This window comes from Sinohyriopsis cumingii, chromosome 17, assembly GCF_028554795.1.
Source record: "Sinohyriopsis cumingii isolate HCF-2022 chromosome 17, ASM2855479v2, whole genome shotgun sequence".
Classification (NCBI taxonomy): Eukaryota; Metazoa; Mollusca; class Bivalvia; order Unionida; family Unionidae; genus Sinohyriopsis; species Sinohyriopsis cumingii.
Window position 1 is genome coordinate 21,083,735 of NC_142977.1, and position 23,747 is coordinate 21,107,481.

Sequence of the window (23,747 nt, forward strand, 5' to 3'; positions counted from 1 at the left end):
CCTGAGCTGATTATAATATGCTACACAGAAACGTACTGGAACACTCATCCTAGCTAACACTTCATCGTTACATTAACGGTATGCCAATGTTTTATGACAAAGATTGGTAAATTATGTGTAGCAACATGATTCAGTGAAATTGCTGCATGAATAAACGTCATCATATAATAGTTTTAGGACCTCCTGACAACGTTTACAAACACTGACAAAAATGATAAATGTACGTGAAACACATCTGCCCCTGTAAAATCAAATTCTACAATTAAAATTGGGAAACATACATTATCAAGTTATATATATATCCTCAACGAATAAATATCAACGACCAAAATTTTCAGAATATCTACATTTTGTATACGTGTTAATAGAGCATGTACAATCAGACATTACCATATACAGTTGCATAATAGCGTGCATGGTGAGCTTGGTTGTTTGTGCGAAACTGTGCTGAATATATGTTCTTAAAAAGTTTCCCTTCACACATTCGAATTTAAACAAAAGAGAAAGGAAATAAAGTAGTGCAATAATTCTGGAAATATAAAAGATCATGATGCCCATTGGAAGTATGTATTCTAAATCGATAACGATTAGTGACATGTCCATGAATATATGCATACTAAATGTGAAACAATAATTGTTATATCCATGAAAATATGAATATTAAACGATATTTGCATCCTTTAGATGTCGTTCGTTTCAAAGATACTTAAGGGACCTCGGGTTAGGTGGCAAGAGAACAACATACAGATAATGCCAGTTAGATTGTCTTAATGCAAACATTAGGAGTTCAAACATTACATTCACTCACTTGCATACAGTTTTCTGTGCATCTAATTACAAAGTGGAAACATGGCATCAGAACTTGTTTGAGACATACTCTCTCTGTCTCTGTCTGTCTGTCTGTCTGTCTCTCTCTCTCACACATACATACATACATACATACATACATGCATACATGCATACCGTACATACATACATACATGCATACCATACGTACATACATATTTTTACTGTGAATTATTTCATTAACTATCAGGTGTTTAATAAGATTATGCATCCAACACATCATTCTGGAGAGCAAGGCCAGGCTGACTGTTTCTTGTTGTTGTTGTTATAGGTTTTAACGCCATTTTCAGCACACGATATGCTATACGTGGCGGCCAGTATTAATGGTGGAGGAAGAACCCGGGAATACCACGGAAAGAACCACCGACCCACGAGAAGCTACTGGCAAGCTTTCTCATATATCCACATTGGCCAAATCCGAGACTTGTAACCACGCAGACAGAGGTGAGATGGCAGTGATCCGTAACGGAGATCGCTTTAGACCATTCGGCCACTCGGGGCCCCCTGACTGTTTCTACCGTTCTGCTTATGCCCTGTTTGATGTGCGCATTTACTTTTCACATGAGTACACATGAGCAAGTAATCATGTGTATTAAACATTACTAATGTTGTTTTCCTTCTGATTGTTCCGTTTGTATCATTTTCATTTATTAAACCTAGCTCTTCTTTTCTTGCTGATCAATATCAATTAATCGTACGTCAATGATATAAGCTGACAAATAAAACAATTCGCCTCAGCAAATCCATAGGAAAATAGGAAAGAAAGACCATACTTGGGAATGAATAGATAAAAGCAAAGTAAACCACTGGTCTATGGTTTTAATCTCCTATAATACAGTTGTTATCATACACACTTGTATAAATGTAATTATTGCAATCCTCTCCTACGCACAATAAATTATATTTTCTCCTTAAAAATATTAGGGTCCATGTAACAAAAGTAATTAAATGGATCATAAGTAAAGCATGTTTCTGTCATCATCAGCAATATTTGTCAGGACACATATTCCTGGACCCAATACGAACAAGAATTTGCTAATAATAGTTATGTACACGAAAAGCACGCTCACAGGCTGTATACGTGCCTTTTCACACATTCACAATAAATAACAAATAGACATAATTACCACATTTAGAAATGGTAAGCATCAGCACTTCTTTCCATCATTACGAGATTGAGATTGAAATCGAGCTACGAACACCAATGAAATTGATACAATGCAAATGTGCTACAATATCAACAAGGATATATAATTTAGCATGATTATTTCGTTAAGGTATGGTGGTGGATTTGGTTTTCCTTAGTATGAATCAAAGGAAAGATAACATAAAATCGGGGCCAATAGATTGAGTAGATTGTAACACAAGTGAGCCTAGGTGCTTGCTAAAATATCAGGATAGGTTCCATTGCACACATAAATTAAATTACTTCCGGATGGTCATTATGGTTGAATCTGCTGGGTTGAACAAAATGTTGTTTAAACGGTGTTATTGAGGTAATTCAGATATATTCTAGCAGAGTGATCGCATGAATCGCAAATGCCATTCCCTTCACTATTAAGTCGCCCAAACGAGTACGATAACCGTGTCCTTTGATGTTCTTAGGTGCATTCATATTCCAGGTGTTGCTCACCTAATAATTGAGACTTCAAATAGTGCAGATAGCTTTTTGCAAAATGAAAAAGGGCATTTTTAAATGAATGTATTTGCTCATTTATAAAACATATTTTTAAGTTAAATATCTTGTAGAATATTGGTATTGAAATAAAAAGATGAAGAAAACTAAAAGGCATCGAACGATTTCAAAACAAATATACAAACATGAGAAGCCCAACTTGATTGTATCGTGCCGGAATTGGTAACATAATACAAAAGGCTGTTAAATAATAGTTTACTCAACACATTTACTGGATAAATGTTTTTGTGTCCAATTGTTGTTGTCAGTGACAATTCATAGAATCGTAAGTTGCATACGGTATTACTGAAAATACCATCATAGAGTAGATAACAGTGTAACAGAGCTATGTAGCAGTCAAACATATTTTGATTAATGCAATCAACCATATATATTACATCATAGTTTTTGTATATATAAAATAAATTCATGAATGTTACACGAATTGTTTATAGTCGAATGTATAGTATGGGTTCTCAAAAAGAATTTGAATTTCAGAAACTTGATCGTCGCGTATCTGCTGGTCGATAACACAATGGTACGGGTAGATTTGAAATTGCTTCTTTATGTAATATTACTAATTGCTGTTGAAGTATATCACGAACTATCTTTCTTCTTGCCACTATCAAATTGTTTGGGTTCCTTAAATTCCAAACTTTGTTGATAGGAGTTTCTGAAATTATCTCACGCATTATTTCACATTGAATTTTATTCGGTTGTAGTCTGATTAATTTCTTTAACTCTCTTACTTCTGGAGCAAGTGTCCTATGATGATCAGTTATTTATTCATAATAATCTACAAAATTCCACAGCCATTTATGTGGAAACAATCCAACAAAAGATGGCGGTTGACCATGAACTCCAGTCTTTATTACAGCAGTATGTTTTGTCAATAATCAATAAAGAAATATGCTTAACGTTTCCAACGAAACGTTGCATATTTCATCCCAAACAATAATCCTTGGAATATATTTCTCTCCCATTGGTTTAGAAGTCTAATTATATCCCTTCCATCTAAGTGCATGATTTAATATTTATTTCTCTCATTTATCTTGCGAGTCTGTGTGTAGTTGGTAATACAACTATTTCTGAACAACTGTTCAAGAATTTTTCGATCCTACGAGTTATTTTACCAGAACATCCGGATTCACTGAAATAAATTGTTTAATGTCTACCTGCAGGATCAAATACAGATGGTGCCGATAACAATTTTGATATTGACTTTTTTGGTAATAAATCTCCTTAATTTCAAGGTCGGAGTATTCAGAATAATTAAGTATATATTCTTGTTTTATTCTCCATTCACCCAATGGTGCATACGTGCCGATATGTAGTTGTTCTAGCAATCTTGTTTTTTGATTGATATAAAACGAATCCGTAGCGACTCTGACAGCAAAGTCAGAAACTCTATTTATCATCGATAATAGACTTATATAAACGAACGCATGCATTGAAGATCTTAAATGAGTAATCTACGGTGAATCACCATCAATATATCTCACAGTTGTACCTAATTTAGATCAGTCTGATAAATTAATATTACTTTGACATATAAATGTGGTTCTAATCGTTGTATAAGCAATTACAAAATCTACAATCAATCTTGTACGATGTCGTTTACGATCATATGATCCTTCTTGGTTGAATTTACCGATTATTGTTCTGCCAAGTTGTTTTGCTATTTTATTCTCAAAATCAGTCATATCTCGATTTTCATCATCATAATATTTCCTTTCTTGTGGTAACCAAACTTCTTTCTGCGGACGATACGATATAATTGTCTCATTTATCTTTCACAATAATATTATTGTTCCATCGAGCATATATCGTAATAATACTGGTGGTGCCCAAATTTGTTCTGAAAAATGTATTCCTAACCAGAGATAACAAATCGGATGATAATTTTCGACAAAATAAAATGACTCGATACAAGCGAATCCAGTCAAATCAAAATCTGGTAATTGTCCGATTATTGATACTCTGGTCACCTCTTGTGATGGATGTCCAAATCGCACAAAATACTTAGAACACTCTCCCATACCACGAACACTTCCGGAATAACAAGCAGCCATATCAACCGAAATAACATCTCTATAATCGTATCTCGTATTCCATAATCCACCGTAACCGTGCACGAAACAACCGAATTGTTTTTCTTCAAGAAAATGCAATCGTACTGATTTCCACAATTTATCTATCTAGCAAAATTAGTAGCAAATGACGAAACGGTAAAACAATTTCACATGTCATTGTTCAGCATCGTCATGGGTATATTTCAACGTAAGATATTTCATTTCTTCGTGGAGAGAGTTTGATAAATATCTCCATTAGGCCGCATAAATTAATCATAGTTTCCATTATCTGAACTTTGAAACAGCACAGAGGTACAGGATCGTTCTTACTTATTTCGTTAATAAAATTAGATTTATCTCCTTGGTAAAATTTAACAATTCGATTTCGTGGAAATATTGTTGCTATATTAGTCCACTCATGCGCATTATGATCAATACTTTCAATCGATGCTCCTTTCGATTTATACTTTGATTCGTATAAAATGTCTCCGGTTATTATTTGTACTCTTATTGGGAATTTTAATTTCTTTCCTAATCAAGCAACATCGTTTATATTAGTTCCATTATCCTTGACTGACTAGATTTTAGAAGATCAATTTGAAAGCTGCTATCAATTACATCACATAAAAGATTAACTGCGATTGCTATATTAACAATTCCCGGTGAATTATGACGGCCTTCACCGTTCGCATTATTATTATGTTTGATAATTACTGATGGTGGGGTTTCTTTTTTTGATGAATCAACAATTTGTGGAAAATATTCATTGATAATGATGATGAGTTTTCTTTTTAGTTCTTCGTTTTCAAATACTGGTCTTACAAACGTTGGTAATTCAGCTTCAATTAATCTGCACTAATCGAGAACTATTTCTTTATAAGTTTCTTTTCTATTATATTGTGGTATTGCAATATCTGCCTTAGTTATAGGCTCAACACTTGTTTTGATTAATATAGTCAAGGTCTGATACAAATTGATTTAAATGTTGTATTGTTACAATGATTTTATGTTTTAGATCGTGACAAGGATACTCCAGAATATATTTTTTAAATATATTTACTAATGATGAAGACATAGTTAATGTTCGTTTTTAATTGTATCTGTTAATCATTTGAATATTTCTTCATTATCAGTATACAATCCTCCTACTGATTTGACCATACAAGTAGGATAGAGATATTGAAGATTAGGATGTAATGAAGATTCTCCTTCTCGATATTTTGGAGCTGTTATACATTTTTTTAGTTGTGAGGAATTCTTTTAAGTTTGGTTCTGGTTGGTTTATTTTATATAATCTGGCGGAGTTTCAGATCAACCAAAAACAGACCTGATTGACGATTGATAAATATCTAAAACTTAATCTTGAGAATATATTTATATCGCAGCTGATACAGATGGACAGCTGTAATATACTCGTGACTGTGCTAGCGCTATTTCCTTCGCTAGAACTGTAGTTGGAAAGTTGATACTACATTCGGGATTAGTTGAGTTCACTGATATCATCGTTGTTTTTCACGGAGTTGTATTAATGACAATCTGTTTTAGTAATTCGTTCGGGGTAGACATTATTATTTAATCACAATTGTCTAAATAAGGCGTGGATTCTATCACAGTCATTACTTTTTGTAGATTTTAATCATCTCCGTTTACTGAAAATCTGATATTTTTCTATCACTTAGACTTGTTGATAATAACGAGGATAATTTTGAACATGTTACTGTCGCTGTATGTAATTGTATTATATAATCGTGTAATTGTTTGCTTGTAGACGTCCATATATTTTGCGGTGATATTAGGAAGACCAGCAATTGTTGTTATAGTTGAAACACAAATTGTTACTAATGTTCGTGCCATCACCAGCGATGGTGTTATTGTTGATAATAATACACCTGTTCCAGCAATAACAGCAGACGCCGAATATAAAATGTTGTCAACGACAACTACATGTCTGCGATATGTTTTTACTTTTACTGAATAATCATCAATGATTATTTTTAGTTTGTTTGTTCATTATATTTGAGTTAGGTTGGAATATGGCGACTAATTCAAGACACCAATAATAAATCAAGGCGAGCTTTTTTTCTTCGGGTTCCGAATTAAATGTTTCCTTGTCGTTTTGCTCCAACATTAATATCCATAAATCCAGGAGATCCACCTGACGGAGGCAGTGGATAACGCATTGAAATTGTTGTAGATATTGTAAATGTAACAACGCCAAGTACTGAGAGCCTGTATATAGCGTAATATGAGCGAGATGTTTAATGGATTTATTAAATTGTGACCATAATCCTTTTCCAGATGTTAATGTTTATACTACACTGTCGGTAAGTTTGTGATGTGGGAGAGTTTAATATTGATGGTTGGTAGTTTTCCCAAAAAATCATCAATAATCCAATTTATTCTTTTACGAAAACCTAAAATAGTGTTCACATGAGTAGCATAATGAGTTCTAAATGAGGTCATTCCATGATTAACTGAAACTAATGAGTTCAACATCTCAAGGATGCATTTCTTCGTTATAGCGTCATTGTCTGATTATCGTTCTCCAAGACCGGTAATTTTATTATTAGACATATTGAGAGAACTAGTGATTGTATCACCGGATTTTTGTCCTCGACCACGAATACTATCTAATATCATTGACACAATAACACCGGGTTTAATTTTGTTATTACTATCAAACACAGCTATGCAATTTTCAGTTACTACATTAATTTTAACTATAATATCTTTCAATTAAAAATTGTTAGTTTATAATTTTCCTTCTTTATATTGAAAAACAACCACTTCGTTTAAATCTACATTTGCATGATTTAAAAATTCAGATATTTCATCACTAATCTGTTTACTTATATCTTCATGAGTTATTTTTGTTTTTGTTTAGTTGAAGACCTCTCGTAAATATCTACCATTATACTGTATTATCGGTTTAAAACGACGCGTCTACTTGTATAATCGTGTACGACTTTATGAGGTGGTAATGTAGATGATGACACAGCGTAGAGTACAGACATTACATCACGGTCACATATTGGCGGATCGGTTTTTGTTTGTGTTGGTAATGTTGAATACCAGCTATGAGTTTTTATTGTGTTTATGTAATTTAAAAATTCTTTTGGTAGAGCCAACACATACGAATCAAAATCAATGATTCCACGTTGATCAATCGCGTATGCAACCCATTGAGTACCAGGACCAGAACTATGATACCGGTTTCAATACTGTTTGGTTGTTTCGGTATTTGATCACGCAAAAAACACCTCTAAAAAAATTTATATTTAAGTTTTTACCAGCATCACGTAAATCAAAATCTGACATCGTAAAGATTAACAAACTGTTCCTGGAAGTCTCAGACCGTTTCCTGATTAATAAGGGGTTCCTGGAAAATGCTTTACCCGCAACATTACCAACGTCACTGATACCTTTATTGCGAATAGCGTCAATAACTTTCATTCTTAATTATTTTGCAACTGGTACTGCTTTTGGAGGTAGCCTCTTGAATAAATCTTGAAAAACATCATCAAGTAAATCTCCGTAAATCACTTTATACGTTGGTAATTGGGAAGTTACTACTCTGATCATTTCAGGCGCGCGTTGAGCATTGTGTGTAACCATTGTTTAATTATATGTTGATTAATTAATTGTTTTCAGTCGCTGTAATAATCATCAACAATTTCATTAATGAAACAAAGCTAAACGATACGATCCATAACACCGACCTTAAATAATCTTTGATAAGAAATCAGACATTTCATTAATAATTTATGGAGAATTATTTTCTGCGCGTTTTCCCCGGATCAAAACTTCTTGCAGGTCAACATCGGCAACAACACTGTCAGGACAAATTTCTGTTCCACTTCCTGATTTTGATATTTCATCATATATTTCACTATAAACATTTTCTCTTTCTACTTCTTGTTGTAATCCTATATTTTTCATATATTTAATCTTCAAATGTTTGTAGGGAATCTTTATCACGTAATTTATCATAACCAAATCGAGCGACAAATACGTCTCAAATCCAATCCCTTTCTGGAAATTTTTTAAATGGCGGTTTTAAATAATTACTTTTTTAATTAGATTCTACAACAATATCGATTAATTCAGAATATTCTACGTTTATGATAGGTTGTAAACTATCAGGTGTAAATATACTTATAATAGCAGCTTCAACTTGTTCTTTATTAAGTCTTCTTCGTTGTTGTTGTCTAATAGAAAGAGAGAGTTTGAGGTTAGATAGAGGTTGGGTATGTCTGGGAGAAGAAGGTTGTGCAGGTGTAAGAGATTGTGGAGGAGTAAGATTAAGTTGTGATTGCAGTTGTTGAGGTTATTCTCCATGATCCAAAATGTGTGGTTCTTGCATATCTTCCTATATTTTGATATTTTGCAGCAATATCATACACTTCTATTGCTCTTGCATTTGCGATAGCATTACAACCTTTAATCGTAAATTTATCTCCGAGAGAAACTTCGGGTTTAAGTTTAGGCTGAATTCTAAATTCTTGCCCTTCCTCTTAATATTTATTTATTTCATTCATAAATGCAATATTATCTAAATCACTTGCCCTAGTATGCTTACCTCATTCTTTACGAAATATCCAATTTTGACATGTGTCTCTTGAAACCGGCTTATTAGCATAGTCAGGTTTCAAATATCTTTCTCTGTAACTTGCAGCAGCAAATACAGCTAAATCTGCGATTGTTTGTTTTCTTCCTATATTTATAATAGCATCTTTAGTAAATTTATCAAGCCTATTGACTCTTTCTTTTATTGTTATTGTTTTTTCTTGAACAGCGCCTTCAAATCCTTGTGGAGGTTGTGGCGGAAGTTGTGCGGCAGGTATAGCTGGAAGCTATCTTAAAATCATTTTTGTCTGTTTGGTACTTCTTGCTATCTTTTCAGTTTGCTCAGCAGTTTGTCTTACTGCCGGAAGAAGACTTTCAGTGGCTTCTGCAACTCTTTCAGTAGCCTTTGTAAATTGTTTAAAAACGTTGTTACTTTTCTTCTGAATAATCAGCTTGTATATCTTGACCATCACGAACAGTTACTTATTTTCTTATTGCTTCTAATCAGTCTAGAGCTAACCTACTAGTATAAGATTCCATTACTGATATAATATTGATTGAATTACAGCATCATAGAGGGTGCGATCACAAATAAGTGTCCCGACAGGTAAATACAAATTTTGAAGAAGAAAAAAAACAACGACAAAGATAAAGAAATCCACTCTTGTTAAGTTAGAGGCTTCGTTTGACGTTATTGACTTTATTTTGTTTCTTTTTTTCATATGAGGTTTTATGTTCATAAAATACTTTAAAGCAATGGGCCTGTTCACCCTCTCTGCTGATCTTTTCGATCCTTCTTTAGTCATTTCGCTTGCGTAATATAGCATACTTTGCTGGCCGATACAATTAGTTGATCGAGTATTTTGTATCATTCCATTTAATTTTTAAAAAAGTGCATTGTTGCTATGATACACCCAGTATAAATAACTAGTCGGCACAGCCATGAACTATTTTTTTACCAAGTCTCAACCGACCTTATCATCTGCAGCAACTCTTATGATGCAATGGTACTCCACAAGGAAGATGAAGACGTTCTCTTCCGCAACGCAACTAATGAATCTCAGGGCCCGGTTTCCCCAAACATCTTAAGTGTGTTTTTTGACTAAATGTTTGAGAGTTTCCTCAACATTTGCGATTTTTCACAAATCCTGTTTCACAAAGATCATATGAGAAAATTGGAGAACCGTACTATTATCTGAAGTTATGGATATGCTCCCTCAAGTGGAAACGCTCAAATATGGCGCTTGAACCACGTTATCGTCGACGTCATCTAAGTAATCGTTTAGAAAGGAGAATTTTTAGGGACAGGGGTAACCCCATGGACGTTGATGACACTGTTTTGTTTGTTCGCTATAGATTTACCAGACCTACTATTTTATTCGTCGTAAGTACTTTTACTGAAAACTTGATTCGGCTTTTACGAAACGGAGCATGACATCGACACCCCTTCACATGGTGCTTGGGGCCTTACGCTTTTTCGCCACTCTTGCTCACTTCACGCTCATCGGAGAGTCCTTGGGTGTGAGTGTTGCCAATGTTAGCCGATGTATATTTGAACTGGCAAGAGAAATAGTGAGGCATTTAAAGAACTTAGAACAATTTCCCCGACAAGAGGCAAAATCAACTGTCAAGCAGGGCTTTTACAAGAGTTCAGGTAAACATTATTCAATTTATTTTATTCTACACATTTCAAGCATTTAAAATAAATTATTCGTGTCCATTATTAGCGGAATCCGCTCCTCATCCGTCATATGGCCATGACCCCAAGTGAAAACAGCTGAGGATATCGGAGTGGGATGGCACGGAAGGAAACATGCTGTAAATTATGCATAAGTTTTACTGGAAGCCTGCAATGTGTGTTATTCGGTTACAAAGTATACGAACTGACTGAAGGTAGGACTGTGTGATTACACATATTTTTTAACTTATGTTAAGAAGTTTATATGGGCTACATACTTTGATCTAATATTACGTCGGGCTCGTTGGTATTATTGTTGTTATTTATAATATTCGCACCACAGAGGCTCGAACAGTTTCTACCTATTTAAGTATCTATCATACATATATTATTATATTTTGCGTGACTGATAATTAAATTGTAAGCACCTATAAAAGACCATATGATATGAACACCATCCCAACTAAAATCAAAACGGGAAGGCATCAACGATGTGAAACAAATACAACTTAGTAATTACAGTGTTTCTAAATTGTCGACATAGGGTCTCTGACAATGCAATCTTGCTAGCACTTCCACCAAAAGGGAAGCATTTGATGTAAACCAACAAACAGGCTACACTCTTTCTTTTTTTGGTATCTTTACTAGTCCATTTACAAAATTGCCTGTAAAATTGTAATATTTATACAAACAAATTGAACAAATCCAAAATAACTCTTGTATAAATGTGTTTAAATAGATGTAAATACAAAATTAATGCAATTTTTGAGATTATCAAAGATAGGGGAATAAATCACATCTGTTGCATGAAAACATATTCGTGGGTGCAAATATGGCATGCGTCTTACTTAAGAAACCACATTGGCCAATAGAAAAAGATAACTATGCTTATCATTTACTTTATCGCAACAGAAATATTGCTGAGTTTCATACCTTTTTTATTTGGAAGATACATATTACATTATCCTTTTCAGTTTGCAATAAAAAACATAACCCGAAGATATATGCAAGCATGTAATTTCCTATAAATCATAACTCTTTTTATGCTTCCCTTCTGCACATATAATCATTGTTATCTAGCTTTCACACACCACATTTTATTTCATGCACACTGTTGAGGCAAATAACAAAGATAAATTAAAGGTAAATAACTCTTACAATTTACTTCCAATTGAGTATTGTAATAAAATGCAATCATTAATTTAAAATCATAACACAGTTTCATTTGCTGAAGGATATATCTTATAGATTTTGATTAACTGCAGCACCAGTGAAGAGCATGTGCTGGATAATTGATATGCCTATAATGATAACTGTTCATAGCAGTGCATATATATGATTATATGTAGACTATACTATCAGAATCAAGATGAAATTAGTCTACAGGAACTAAAATTCAAATTCACATATACATTATTCATGAAAGGGTAGGCTGATTAAAATGTAAATCGGATTGAGCTGCTTTATAAACATCACTTGATTCAACCATTGCTAATGTTTAGCAGTCGAAAGGATATTTACAGTTCTCAAACTGACATCAGATTACAACGGAATTAAACAGTTTTGAACCATTTCTTGATACAAAATACTACATTTCTAAAACAAACACACAATTATAATTAGATTAAAACATCATGGTCTCACTTCATGAAAACACAGTTAAAACACATCTGATTTTCTAAAACGCAACCATCACGCTCTATTTTCATAACCACAATTAAATACGTTGAGCAGAGCGGAAATAAAGTGATATGTTTACAGTAGAAATAATAAATGGAAATAAATATACATATGTTAGGTATACTCTTACGAGTTCCTTCCCTTGCTCCTGCTAGCATGGAAATTACGCGTTTGATGGAACTTACTCAGGTTTAATTTATATGGTTGTTTGAAATGAAAAATGAATAGAAACGTTAAGAGAATATAATTTAAAAACTGCAATTCCCTGTCGTTTTATCATTAATGATGAGTCCCAAGATGAATGTATGGTTAGAATATATTTGCCGAAAAGAATGGATTGAAACATGGCAAACACAATTTACAATGTCCGTGGTAAGAATGTTGTACAATTAAATTTGTATCTGTATTCTGTCAGATCAACGTTAATGAAGTTCGTATACGCGAAAGGATATATGTACGATGCCAAATTAATAAATAAGATGAATTGTTAGGAAATGGTTTAAATTGCAACATCGAAGTTCCCACGTGACTTCATGATGCAAATTAGAAGTCAAAAAGATTTGAGGGAGATGTTGACTTGTGAGAGGCTGACTCGAAATCGCTAAATGACAATACGAATAAATAAAGTCAGCGAAGACAACTGAGTCACATAGATCATGCAAACGCAAGGAGCATCCTATCAGCTAGAAAGAACTTATATGGTGTCTTGTGGGGCTACAGATCCATGTGATAAAATGAAGTTTTAGTGTTATTTGATCACGACTATCTCACAGAACTATACTTAGACTTTGATTTATCCTTCAAAGTGTAGATCATTTGTAAGGTACATTCCTGCTTTTGCAAAGATGGGCATGAACATCCTGTGGCAGAGAATTTAAATAATAATGTATGAATAATCGGTAGCATTATCAACATAACCAAGCAGGTCATAGAAATATAATTCATTGCAAGAATCAAACCAATATGTAATGACCTCGGTAACGCCGACAGATTCAAACGCCAGTACACTTTAAATTTGATCATACACCGATCACCTAAAGGGGATGAATACAATTGAAAGCAAAGGCTCAAACTCTAAGAGAAGTGACTTGTTACGCAAGGGAAATGTGACACTTGGTAATATGCGTACACACATTGAAATACTGCATAGGTAAATACATGATAGAGTGGATGCATTAAATCAGAAATGGCACATAGTATCCACATGGTGAGGCTATGAACTTCATTTGGACCTCACGTGATCAATGTTATAAGGATATGTTTTAGCTAACATATTCAGTGCCCATAACTGAGCGAACAACCCTACCAAGAGATGGAGAGTGAAATTTAGCATACGACCCATGTGTGATATATCTGGCCATGAGCTACCGCAATAACAACAAGCGTTTACTAAAAGAAGACAGATATTTACTTTTGAAACGTTTACCATCTTATTATAAGTTTATAAGGCTTATGATTGAATTTTACCGAAAATATGTCACATTTCTAATTTATTTGTTTTATATGGTAGCATTGATATATATTTTACGTACTTTAGTTCCCCAGATTTTTAAGTAATAGCAAAATTTAAACCCGGCTTGGAAGTTTATATTTTAGTATTGCGTTAATACGAGATCATATTGTCTTATTAAAAAAAAAACGTTGCATTTTAGAAGGAGATAACATTGAGTTAGAAAGAGAGAAAATTGCATTATTGCCAAAGAACAGTGCGCTATTACGTGATAATATTGCGTATTTACGAATTAGTGCGAGACTGAATTGCGCTATTACGAGATAATATTGCGTAGGTAATAGATGACATTGTGGTGTTAGGAGATAACATTACCTTATTATAAAATCGAATTTCGTTATTATTACATAGTCTATTCCCAAAGGAGGTTAAAGCGACAACCAATAACTAACAGATTATTGTAAATGTGCACGAGTTATGAGTTTTATGTTTTGATTATTTTACACGTAAACAGTTCACATTCTTTTCAGCCATCCGTCTCCTAGAATCAACCCTTGAGTAATGTCCCATGGTGTCATCCTGTCCCTAAGGTCCTAACTAGAACCTAATCGAGATGCCCAACATATAACTATATGTACGCTTTCTAAGCATGCGAAAACGAGTCCCAATGGGTATCTTCCTGTTGTATTAGAACCGGATACTGGGCCATGATTTGTAAACCATTTATTGACATTGCCAAGCTTCATTTAATAGAAACTTGAGGAGGTAACGAAAAAAAAAGTAGTAGGCAGAGGCAGAAAGGCAAGACACAACTGTCCCAGGATCAATGTTATATCTGTAGTTATTAAAAACACCTTCACAAATAGTTGATATCATATATAAGACGTTTTTAATAAGAGTAATGACTTAAAGTGTGATATGATAAAATTTGCGCTAGTAATTTTATATGTCTTAATTTTATAAAGATACATAATTGACACGAAGTTTTATAATATTAACACAGTAATGTCTTGAATCAACGTAGACAAGAATATAGACTTGTCAAACACAAATAATACAGGAACTGCATGCAGTTTTTAATCCACTGATGGCAGTAGAAGTGTTTATTTATTTTCATGCTTTTGAAAGACAGTATTTATTTACTACGCTCAAAATAAAGATATCATATAAGGAATATGATTTCACAAGATAATATCGACTATTGTACAGGCTGAACTGGACAGCACCATGTAAATGTCGAGCCCTCATCGAATCTGAAGTAATAGGGGTACACGTCTATCTTGCGACAGGCACGTATTTCTGTACACACTGACCTACCTGTTTGGATTCGAAGATGTAATCTGCGAGATTGACAGTTAGGAGACCGAAATATGTGAGGAAGAATGCTAAGCAATAAATAGCTTATATTGCGACGAGGATTTACAAACGTTGTGCCTGATTCTATTGGACAATAATGACTGAAACGGCCCTGTAGATCCATATGAGGATGTAAATCTGTACCTTGAACTGAGAAAACGTACAGAACCATTCTATAAGAGCATCATGCAACTAATGAACTACATGTATATGCGACATTTAATGTCCATATGGTTGTTATATTAAAACTTTACTTAATCGTTTTATATCTTATTGGCTATGACTGCATTTATTATGGATTGTATTGTATAAGGATGCACAGCGTATGTCAAAATGCATATATTATCGCATTTTGATGCAATTTAAATGATATAATGCCAGTTTTTCTGATAGAATCCCAGTTTGTGATATGCACTGTCTTATCAACGGATTGTCCTCTGTTAATTACAGCCATCGATCTCTCACAAACTATTCCTTTTATGTGCAATAAACCACCAGAAGCAATAGCACATTTTTATATGATCTATATTCACCTCAATTACCCATAAATACATAAAGTAACCTAATAATTGTTATTCCATTGGAAGTCTTCAACTGGGTACCTGTTTTTGTCCATTTAAAATTGATCATGTGTACATATACCACACCTTGAATGTGCTGTTGTAAAGTTGTATAATGTGTATACGTTGCTACGACTCTCGCTCTTAAAATATGCAAAGGAGGAGGTGAAAACATCAATTGAATTTATTTACCTACAATATAAATTAAAACCTCAAAAGACGGATACAATATTGCAAACAAATTCTCCTGTAATCCTAAATGTCCGATCATTGGTGCACATATATTGAATGTTCCAAAGCAACAGAATATTCAGAATGAATTTCAATAGTCATCACTATCCTGAGGTCGAACAAGAATACGTAACAAGATATCTCTGAATGAGTTCACAATAATCCATAGCAGTAGCTATACCACAAAAAGTAAATAATGACTTAAATAATTCCACATAGTATGTTTTAAACAAGTAATTATTCTCGAATTACAACATACCTCTAAAGCATTCACACAGAAAGATCGTTAAACAATGAATGAATAATCTGATTATCAAACAAATATTCATATAAATTATAACTTGACTTATAATGTAATAAAAAGTGAACACTTCCATCTTGAACAACCTATTCGAACAATAAAAACAATTGACATTGAAGTCATGCTGCATAAACATACTGTTTACGATTTACAGTCATGGACACAAGTTAGCTATATGAACACGTTGTTTATAACTTACAACCATAAGCTAATGTCAATCAACAAATATAAACTAAACATACATAACAACTTGCATAGGACATTATCATATTCCACATTTCTCTTCCTTCTTTGAAGAGAATTTGTTGAAATAGTGAGCCAAAAACTATCGAATATGTTTCATGTTACTACTGAAATCTGCTTTGTTTTAGCTCTTAGTTTTCTCTCTTATCTGACTAATGTCGCAAAAGGCATAACGTACTATTCACATTGGCCGTCTAAGCATTAGTCCGGCCAGCTTCATCTAGAGTTCAAAGCCTATAAAATGCAATACGATTTGTTTAATTTTGGACCATGTAAGGTCGCCATAGGAAAGGCGCTATGATCACTTCAATCAATGAGTGTCAGGAGTAGGTATAAATATCCTGCTCAAGCATGACTTGCCAATCTGACCTTATAGTAAAATACTCGCGAGGGCAAACGCCACAGAAAATAATAGGTCATATAATGCATCATTTTTGCTTCTTTGCTACTGAAGATTAATTTCATGCGTACTCAGCATGTATATTGCTTCCATAAGGTTATATCATTTTCAGGAGCTGACAAAATCCCAATAACCATATAACGAATTGTATAAATGTCATTCAGCTCAAGCTGTATTACCTTTTTTCAAATTCACCATTGGCTACCCATCAATTCAAAGAAAATATTGCATTTTTAATATGTATTGCAGTTGTTCATTTCGCACAAGGTATTAATTATATATATATATATATATATATATATATATATATATATATATATATATATATATATATATATATATATTTATGTGATGTGTTCTTGCACATATAGAAGAGGGGTGCAAGTTACTGTCAGAACGAAAGTGAATGAGAACGATGGTTTGTATTATTAACTTGTTTGACGAGATTGTAAAATGAAATGTACCTGCATCAGCCTACTCTTTCCGACATCGATAGAGTCAAGAGGAAGATAGAGAGTGAAATGACAGAATACCCTAGGTCAGTCGTGCAAGTATTACAAAGTCAAAGTATATGAGTACATAATTAAAACAAAGACAAACGTTGTGTTTGATGCTGGCCACTTTCGTGACTTTGTATTGAACATAAATGATCTTAGTGAACCAAATATTTGCTATGTATTTACAGCATAACATAACTATGTGGACAAAGTCTATAGCGTAAACGTGCTAATAAATTGAACAATGAGACATAGCATATAATACAGACATTGTTTGAGGCTGCAACCGCCGTAAACATGATTGTTATGTACTGAGCAGACTCTACTTAAACTATGTATTTACAGCAATGTAACTTTGAACAAAACATATCAAGTAAAGGTGCTAACACATGGAACACTGAGACGAGCGGTATTATACTACAACGATACTGTAGAAGCCGTATAACGTTGTAGGATATTACTGCGGCGCAACAGCCTAAAAACCAAATAAATGGAGAAAGTAAAATATAACAACAAATAAAAATATAAAAAACAACAACAAACAGACTTCATCAACAACAATATAGCATATAACAATTATATACAAGGAGGTATGATGGGGTGGAGGTGGGGAAAATTTCGACAAAACAAAGGAAACACGTCCGCACCCCATAAGGAAATTGGCTCAACTGAAGCAGCAGTCCTTATCAGAGAGAATCCCTCCGCACGTTGCTGGAGCGAGGGTATTGCGATTGGCTAGGCAGAACACGTGATTAAAAGCTTTAAATATATTGGCCCTTGACAGCGCGTTACCCGACAAATCTGGCGGGCAATTGTAGACCCAATCACACATCCCATAAATGTCCTTACGCGAGCGTAAATCGTTATTATATATATATATATATATATATATATATATATATATATATATATATATATATATATATATACATGTTTTCCATTTACAAAACATTTACAGACTGCAATAAATAATATCGTTACCTGTTTGTCTTTTTACAGAAATTTACAGATTGCAATAAACAAACTCGTACGCTTGTGCCTTGCTTTATTAACAAAACATGCTAATGAGTGTTTGGATTAAGCGTTGGTTATAATCATCATTTTCTAGATTCGCCCTTATGGAAATACTTTATTGGATGCCTGTATAAATTGCATTGAAATGATTTTGAAACACTCTTACTCTCTTTCTATATTTCCTTCTGCTATGACGAGGATGTTTTTATCGCCCTGGTTATGATATCTTGTAATTCCTGAAGCATGCTTGCTAAACAGTTATGATGTTCAGCACGTCCTGACCAATTCTTTGGAGATGCAGGCGCTCCAGTATACTGAAAGCATGGAGATTGACCAATAGCTCGCTTCATTATGGGGATCTTTGGCAGGCTTTGGGGTCGCAATAATCTGTTATTTTTTCGTCACAAAGCCGCCATGCACTTTCCCTAACAATCTATGTTTATAAAGCGGCGAGCCATACCTTTGCGTTTGGGCCAAGATGCTTCAGGAACTAACTCAGGATATTGTCGTATCTTGCTGCTTTTCCTGATTTGAAGGTGCATATCACCTTTTCAAAGTCCGTTGTTGTAAATTCCTCTTAATTATTTTGATCTTCTCGGTGCTGTTTCTCTAGGGATGCATGTGCCACTTGTAGTAAGTGGTTAGCAACGTTATTTGGTTCGACAACAGGGTGGACTTGATCGGGTGGCAGCTGAGTGGTGTTATGTCGGTGGATCAAGCGAGTGAACTTCAGTGAGCCTAAAGTTTCCTCCCAGCGAGGTTGCCTGGCAGTGTCCAGGGTTCATTCAGGTGATCTGCTGTTTCCTAGACTGTGTATATTCGGCAGTTGAAGTCCAATTTTGTAAGTTGTCTAGAACTGTTTGACTTAATAGCTGAGGATTGTCACCAATATAGCTGACCCAACAGAGGTCCGGTGAGTGGTCATTTTGCCGTCTTGCAGAATGATAGGTCTCACGTTGCTTAGAGTGGTGGGTCAGAAGGAGATAATCGTTCACTTATCACTCTACCCAGTGTACCCCGTTTTCATCGGGTGCGAGTAGCCTCAGTCAGGGTGATGACTTTCGACGTTGCCAATATATACAGATCGGTGTTCGAGAGTTGGAAGCATATTGTTGACCCAATGGCCACGAGGCAGTTTGTAGACATAAGCAATCTCGCACCCGCCATCATGAACACCATTATACAATCTGATGGAGTGAACTGTCGAATAATCAGTAATATCTCATCGTATGTTGCATGGCCTAATCTGATATTAATGAGATGAGGTCAAGGCCCCCAATGGTGTATAGTCCGGCTACCTGGACGGCAACGTGAGTCTCCTGCAAACAGATCAGATCAACATTTTGAAGGTGGGCTATAGTGCAAAAACCCAATACTATCCCTTAATAACGCAATGCTATCTCGTTTTATCGCAATTCAATGTTATAGTAGCGCAATTCAATGTCATAATAGCGAAATGATATTTCGTAATAACGTGATGTGGTCTCTCAGTAATTCAATGCCATATCGTTATAACGCAATGTTATCTTGTTATCTCGTCAAACGCAAATTTTACCTTTTTACCTAGAGCATTAGGAATTAAGTAATTCTGTTCGGGTAGAATGTAATTTAGACTTATTTATGCCCGATTTAGTACCAAATTGCAGGTCTTGATGTCTATGTTCATTTACAGGAAAAGTACAATCGGGCCGCCTTTTTCTTCAAGAGGTTCTGAGTAATGTTCACAGAACGTCTTATTCTTGCTTTTATAGATAAGCATAAGGCAACAAACTGGTTCAATGCCTCGCACTATATGACAACTTCTAACACCTTCTTCAATGATCATATTCGTATTGTCGATGCAGTTCATAAACTTATCTTAACGTATAAAATACTAACTTATGCACACATAGTATTTCGAACACGCATGTATTTCGACGGGTTATGGCAATTTCACTTTTTTCTAATGGATTGCCATCGCTTCTGCCAATTCTTTCTCTATAAGGAAGCATTGTTTACTTTTATATCGATTTTCTCTTCCATTTGTTCTCCTCTTTCTTCGGTTATACTTTCTCAAGCTTCTATATAATGAACAATTCATTTATTTGACAGCTTCTTCTTTTATCTAAATATTCACTGGATGCTCGCCATCAAGAACTCCTTAGTTGGTCATTTGCATGCTTAATATACCTTGGCTAAATTGTGTTATTTAATATTTTCGTCACCATTGCCTATTAGTAATTGAATGTTTCGTCATTAAACACAACTTTGTCCGACACATATTGATGCATTCACATATCATAAAAGTTTTATATTTTATATAATTAGGAGAAGAAGATACTTGCCATTGGCTTTACCTTCTATATTGCATATCGTGTAACATACTACAATTTTAAATAAAATATATGCTAAAACTATATCCTTAAAACCGCGACGAAGTCATCGTAAAAGAAACGACCTTATTTGGAAAATCATTAGATATTTACGGACTGTTCTATATCAGCTTTACAGACCCATTTAAAAATTTTCATGTGACCTCGGTACAAGCTTAATCGAGAAAATATACAACAATTTGATTTTTTTTCTTTAAAGTATTTGAACTGTATATCGTCAACTATATCAAACTTCGGGATCTCTGAAATTCGAAATGCACATTACTTTTTAATTTGTAATGACCGTATTTGGTAGAGCAGAGACGTGCACTTGTAGCAACGTCATTATTCTTCAATAAATATCAAAATGACTATATCGAAACAACATACTGATTGCTATTGCCATTAGTTGTGTAAAAATTAAATCTGTTAAGAAAACAAAACCCACAGACAATTCCTTCTATTGTAGAAAGTTACAACTTTAAATGGTAAATAATTTAATTCACATGATAATCGGGGTACATTTATCAAGACATCAAATTTTTAACCACACAATCCTGCTAAATGAAATACAAATCTATTCTGACCGGTAAATGTGGACAAATGAAAACTTTTGGAAGGTTGCATAAGATTAAATTATATGAAATGGTATACACATTGTTTTATGATGACCTTTCATGAGATGTGATGCCCTAAAATTCCATCTTCAAATTACAGTTTCAAACATCAGTGGGAAGCAAGTTACATCAGTTATGTTTACATTTTTTTATATATAAATCTACGGAGCGATTTTAAAAATTAAAGCCATAAATTTCAAGTATTAGCTTCGATATTCTGGGCAATGGTAAGATCAATGTAGACGTCACAACACTAATTCACATCCGGTTTGTGTTCCATACACCGGTTTGCTGTTACCAGAAAATTAATTCTGAACTGATACAAACAATCACGTAGAAAAACGATCCTAGACAATATAGCATTACCAACGATGATTCAGATTTTGCAGTTACTCCAGGAAACAAAATGAGAAATTATTCTTCACATAAGTTCTAAAATGAAAACCTTCAATACACATAATTAGAAACAAACTGTCGTTGCACTATAATCAGTTTGTCACAAGTAAGTTATACTTCCCCCCAGCCACCACCATACACACTGTATCTTTCATATGAATCTATGGATGATACCATTTGAGTGAAATATAGCAATAATTTCAAGATGGGAATCAAAATAATGTAGAATAATGACGGTGAAATGTCTGGTAGTTTGTTTCGTACTGCTGCAAACTCACTGATACGCATAATTTATTAAATATATGTTACAATTAAAAAGAGAGGTTCACTGATCTTTTCTTCCTGCCATTGCGTCAGGTATCACAGAGCTAACGCTGTAAATTTCATTATCGCGGAGGCTGAATTTTTTATATTGAACACACATCTTTCGCACGGATATACTTTTCTCCTTGTTGCCCGAAACATACATCTGTATTTCATTTCACTTTATATCAATAATATAGGGAAGCTACTTATAACTGTGAAATAACTTACTACCTTACATTAGCGAATATAACACTCGGGTACCCGACCGTTTTCTTACCACGCCAACCTAGTTCGGTATATATATATATATATATATATATATATATATATATATATATATATATATATATATATATGCGTGTTATACAATTTGATTTGTACTCGTACTACCATGTTGTAGCAATATTTTAAATGATTCGTTTCCTCTTTTAATCGACTCAATATTTTCAAAATAGTAAATGTTTACTGTTAATTTTATACATATGGTTTACGTTTCACCTAAAGTTTTCTACCTTTAAAGATAATATACTAACCAAGCAGACAAGATCAACATAATAAAATCAGCATATTTAATTTAACGGTTTACTAATTTATGAAGATCGGCGATGTTGTTATGTTTACCAAAATCTTAAACTGCCTCAGATGGGTCTGATTCATTGTCTTTGTTGTAATTGCATTCAGAGCTGCCGTAGACGGTTCGTTTTCCGGAAGAACTTAATATTTCCTTAATCTTTTGAAAATAATAGACTGTGTTATTGTTGTTTATTGTCAAATCGGAGGATGTATAGTTCATGCAATATGGCGATATTTTACGGATGGGTCATTATTGTACTGATTTTAAGTTACACATAATGCTATTAACGGCCTTGGTCCTACATTCAAGAAAGGGAACATGTGGCGTCATCTTGTACTATCTGAGACTGTTCAATGTAAGGAAATAAATGATGAATTTACCATGTTAGGTTTAAACGGCTAGTAATGAGCAATTTATTTTGCTATTGAAAAGTAAAACAAAAATGATTTTTCCTCTCAAATAATATCTAAGTACCAAAATTAAACACGTCTACAGGCTTACAACAGGAACACGAAAATGAGAATGACTCCAAAATTGGAAGAAATCTGCTAGCTCAGTTCTTTCCTTATATACATCTTATACTGGGACTATGTTTCAAAATATACCCCACTTGACGGATCTTATTATTCATTTTACCTTGAACATGACCATCCATGTGACCTAGGCCAGCAAATAAAAAGGTACTAAAATCTTCTATAGTCGTCTAAGCCCATCAAAGAATGAATAAGTAAGTCAAAGACTCCATTACGGCTTAGTTTTTAAGATTATTATTATTAACTGTCAACACATTCGCCAGCATATATTTATGGATCCTATGTAATTTTACTCTCTTTACATTTTTAGGTCACATATTAAAATCTAACTAAAGATATTCCGCACAATTCAAACAATGAATAAAAAATCAGTAAATGTGTATATAGGAGGAAATTAAAAA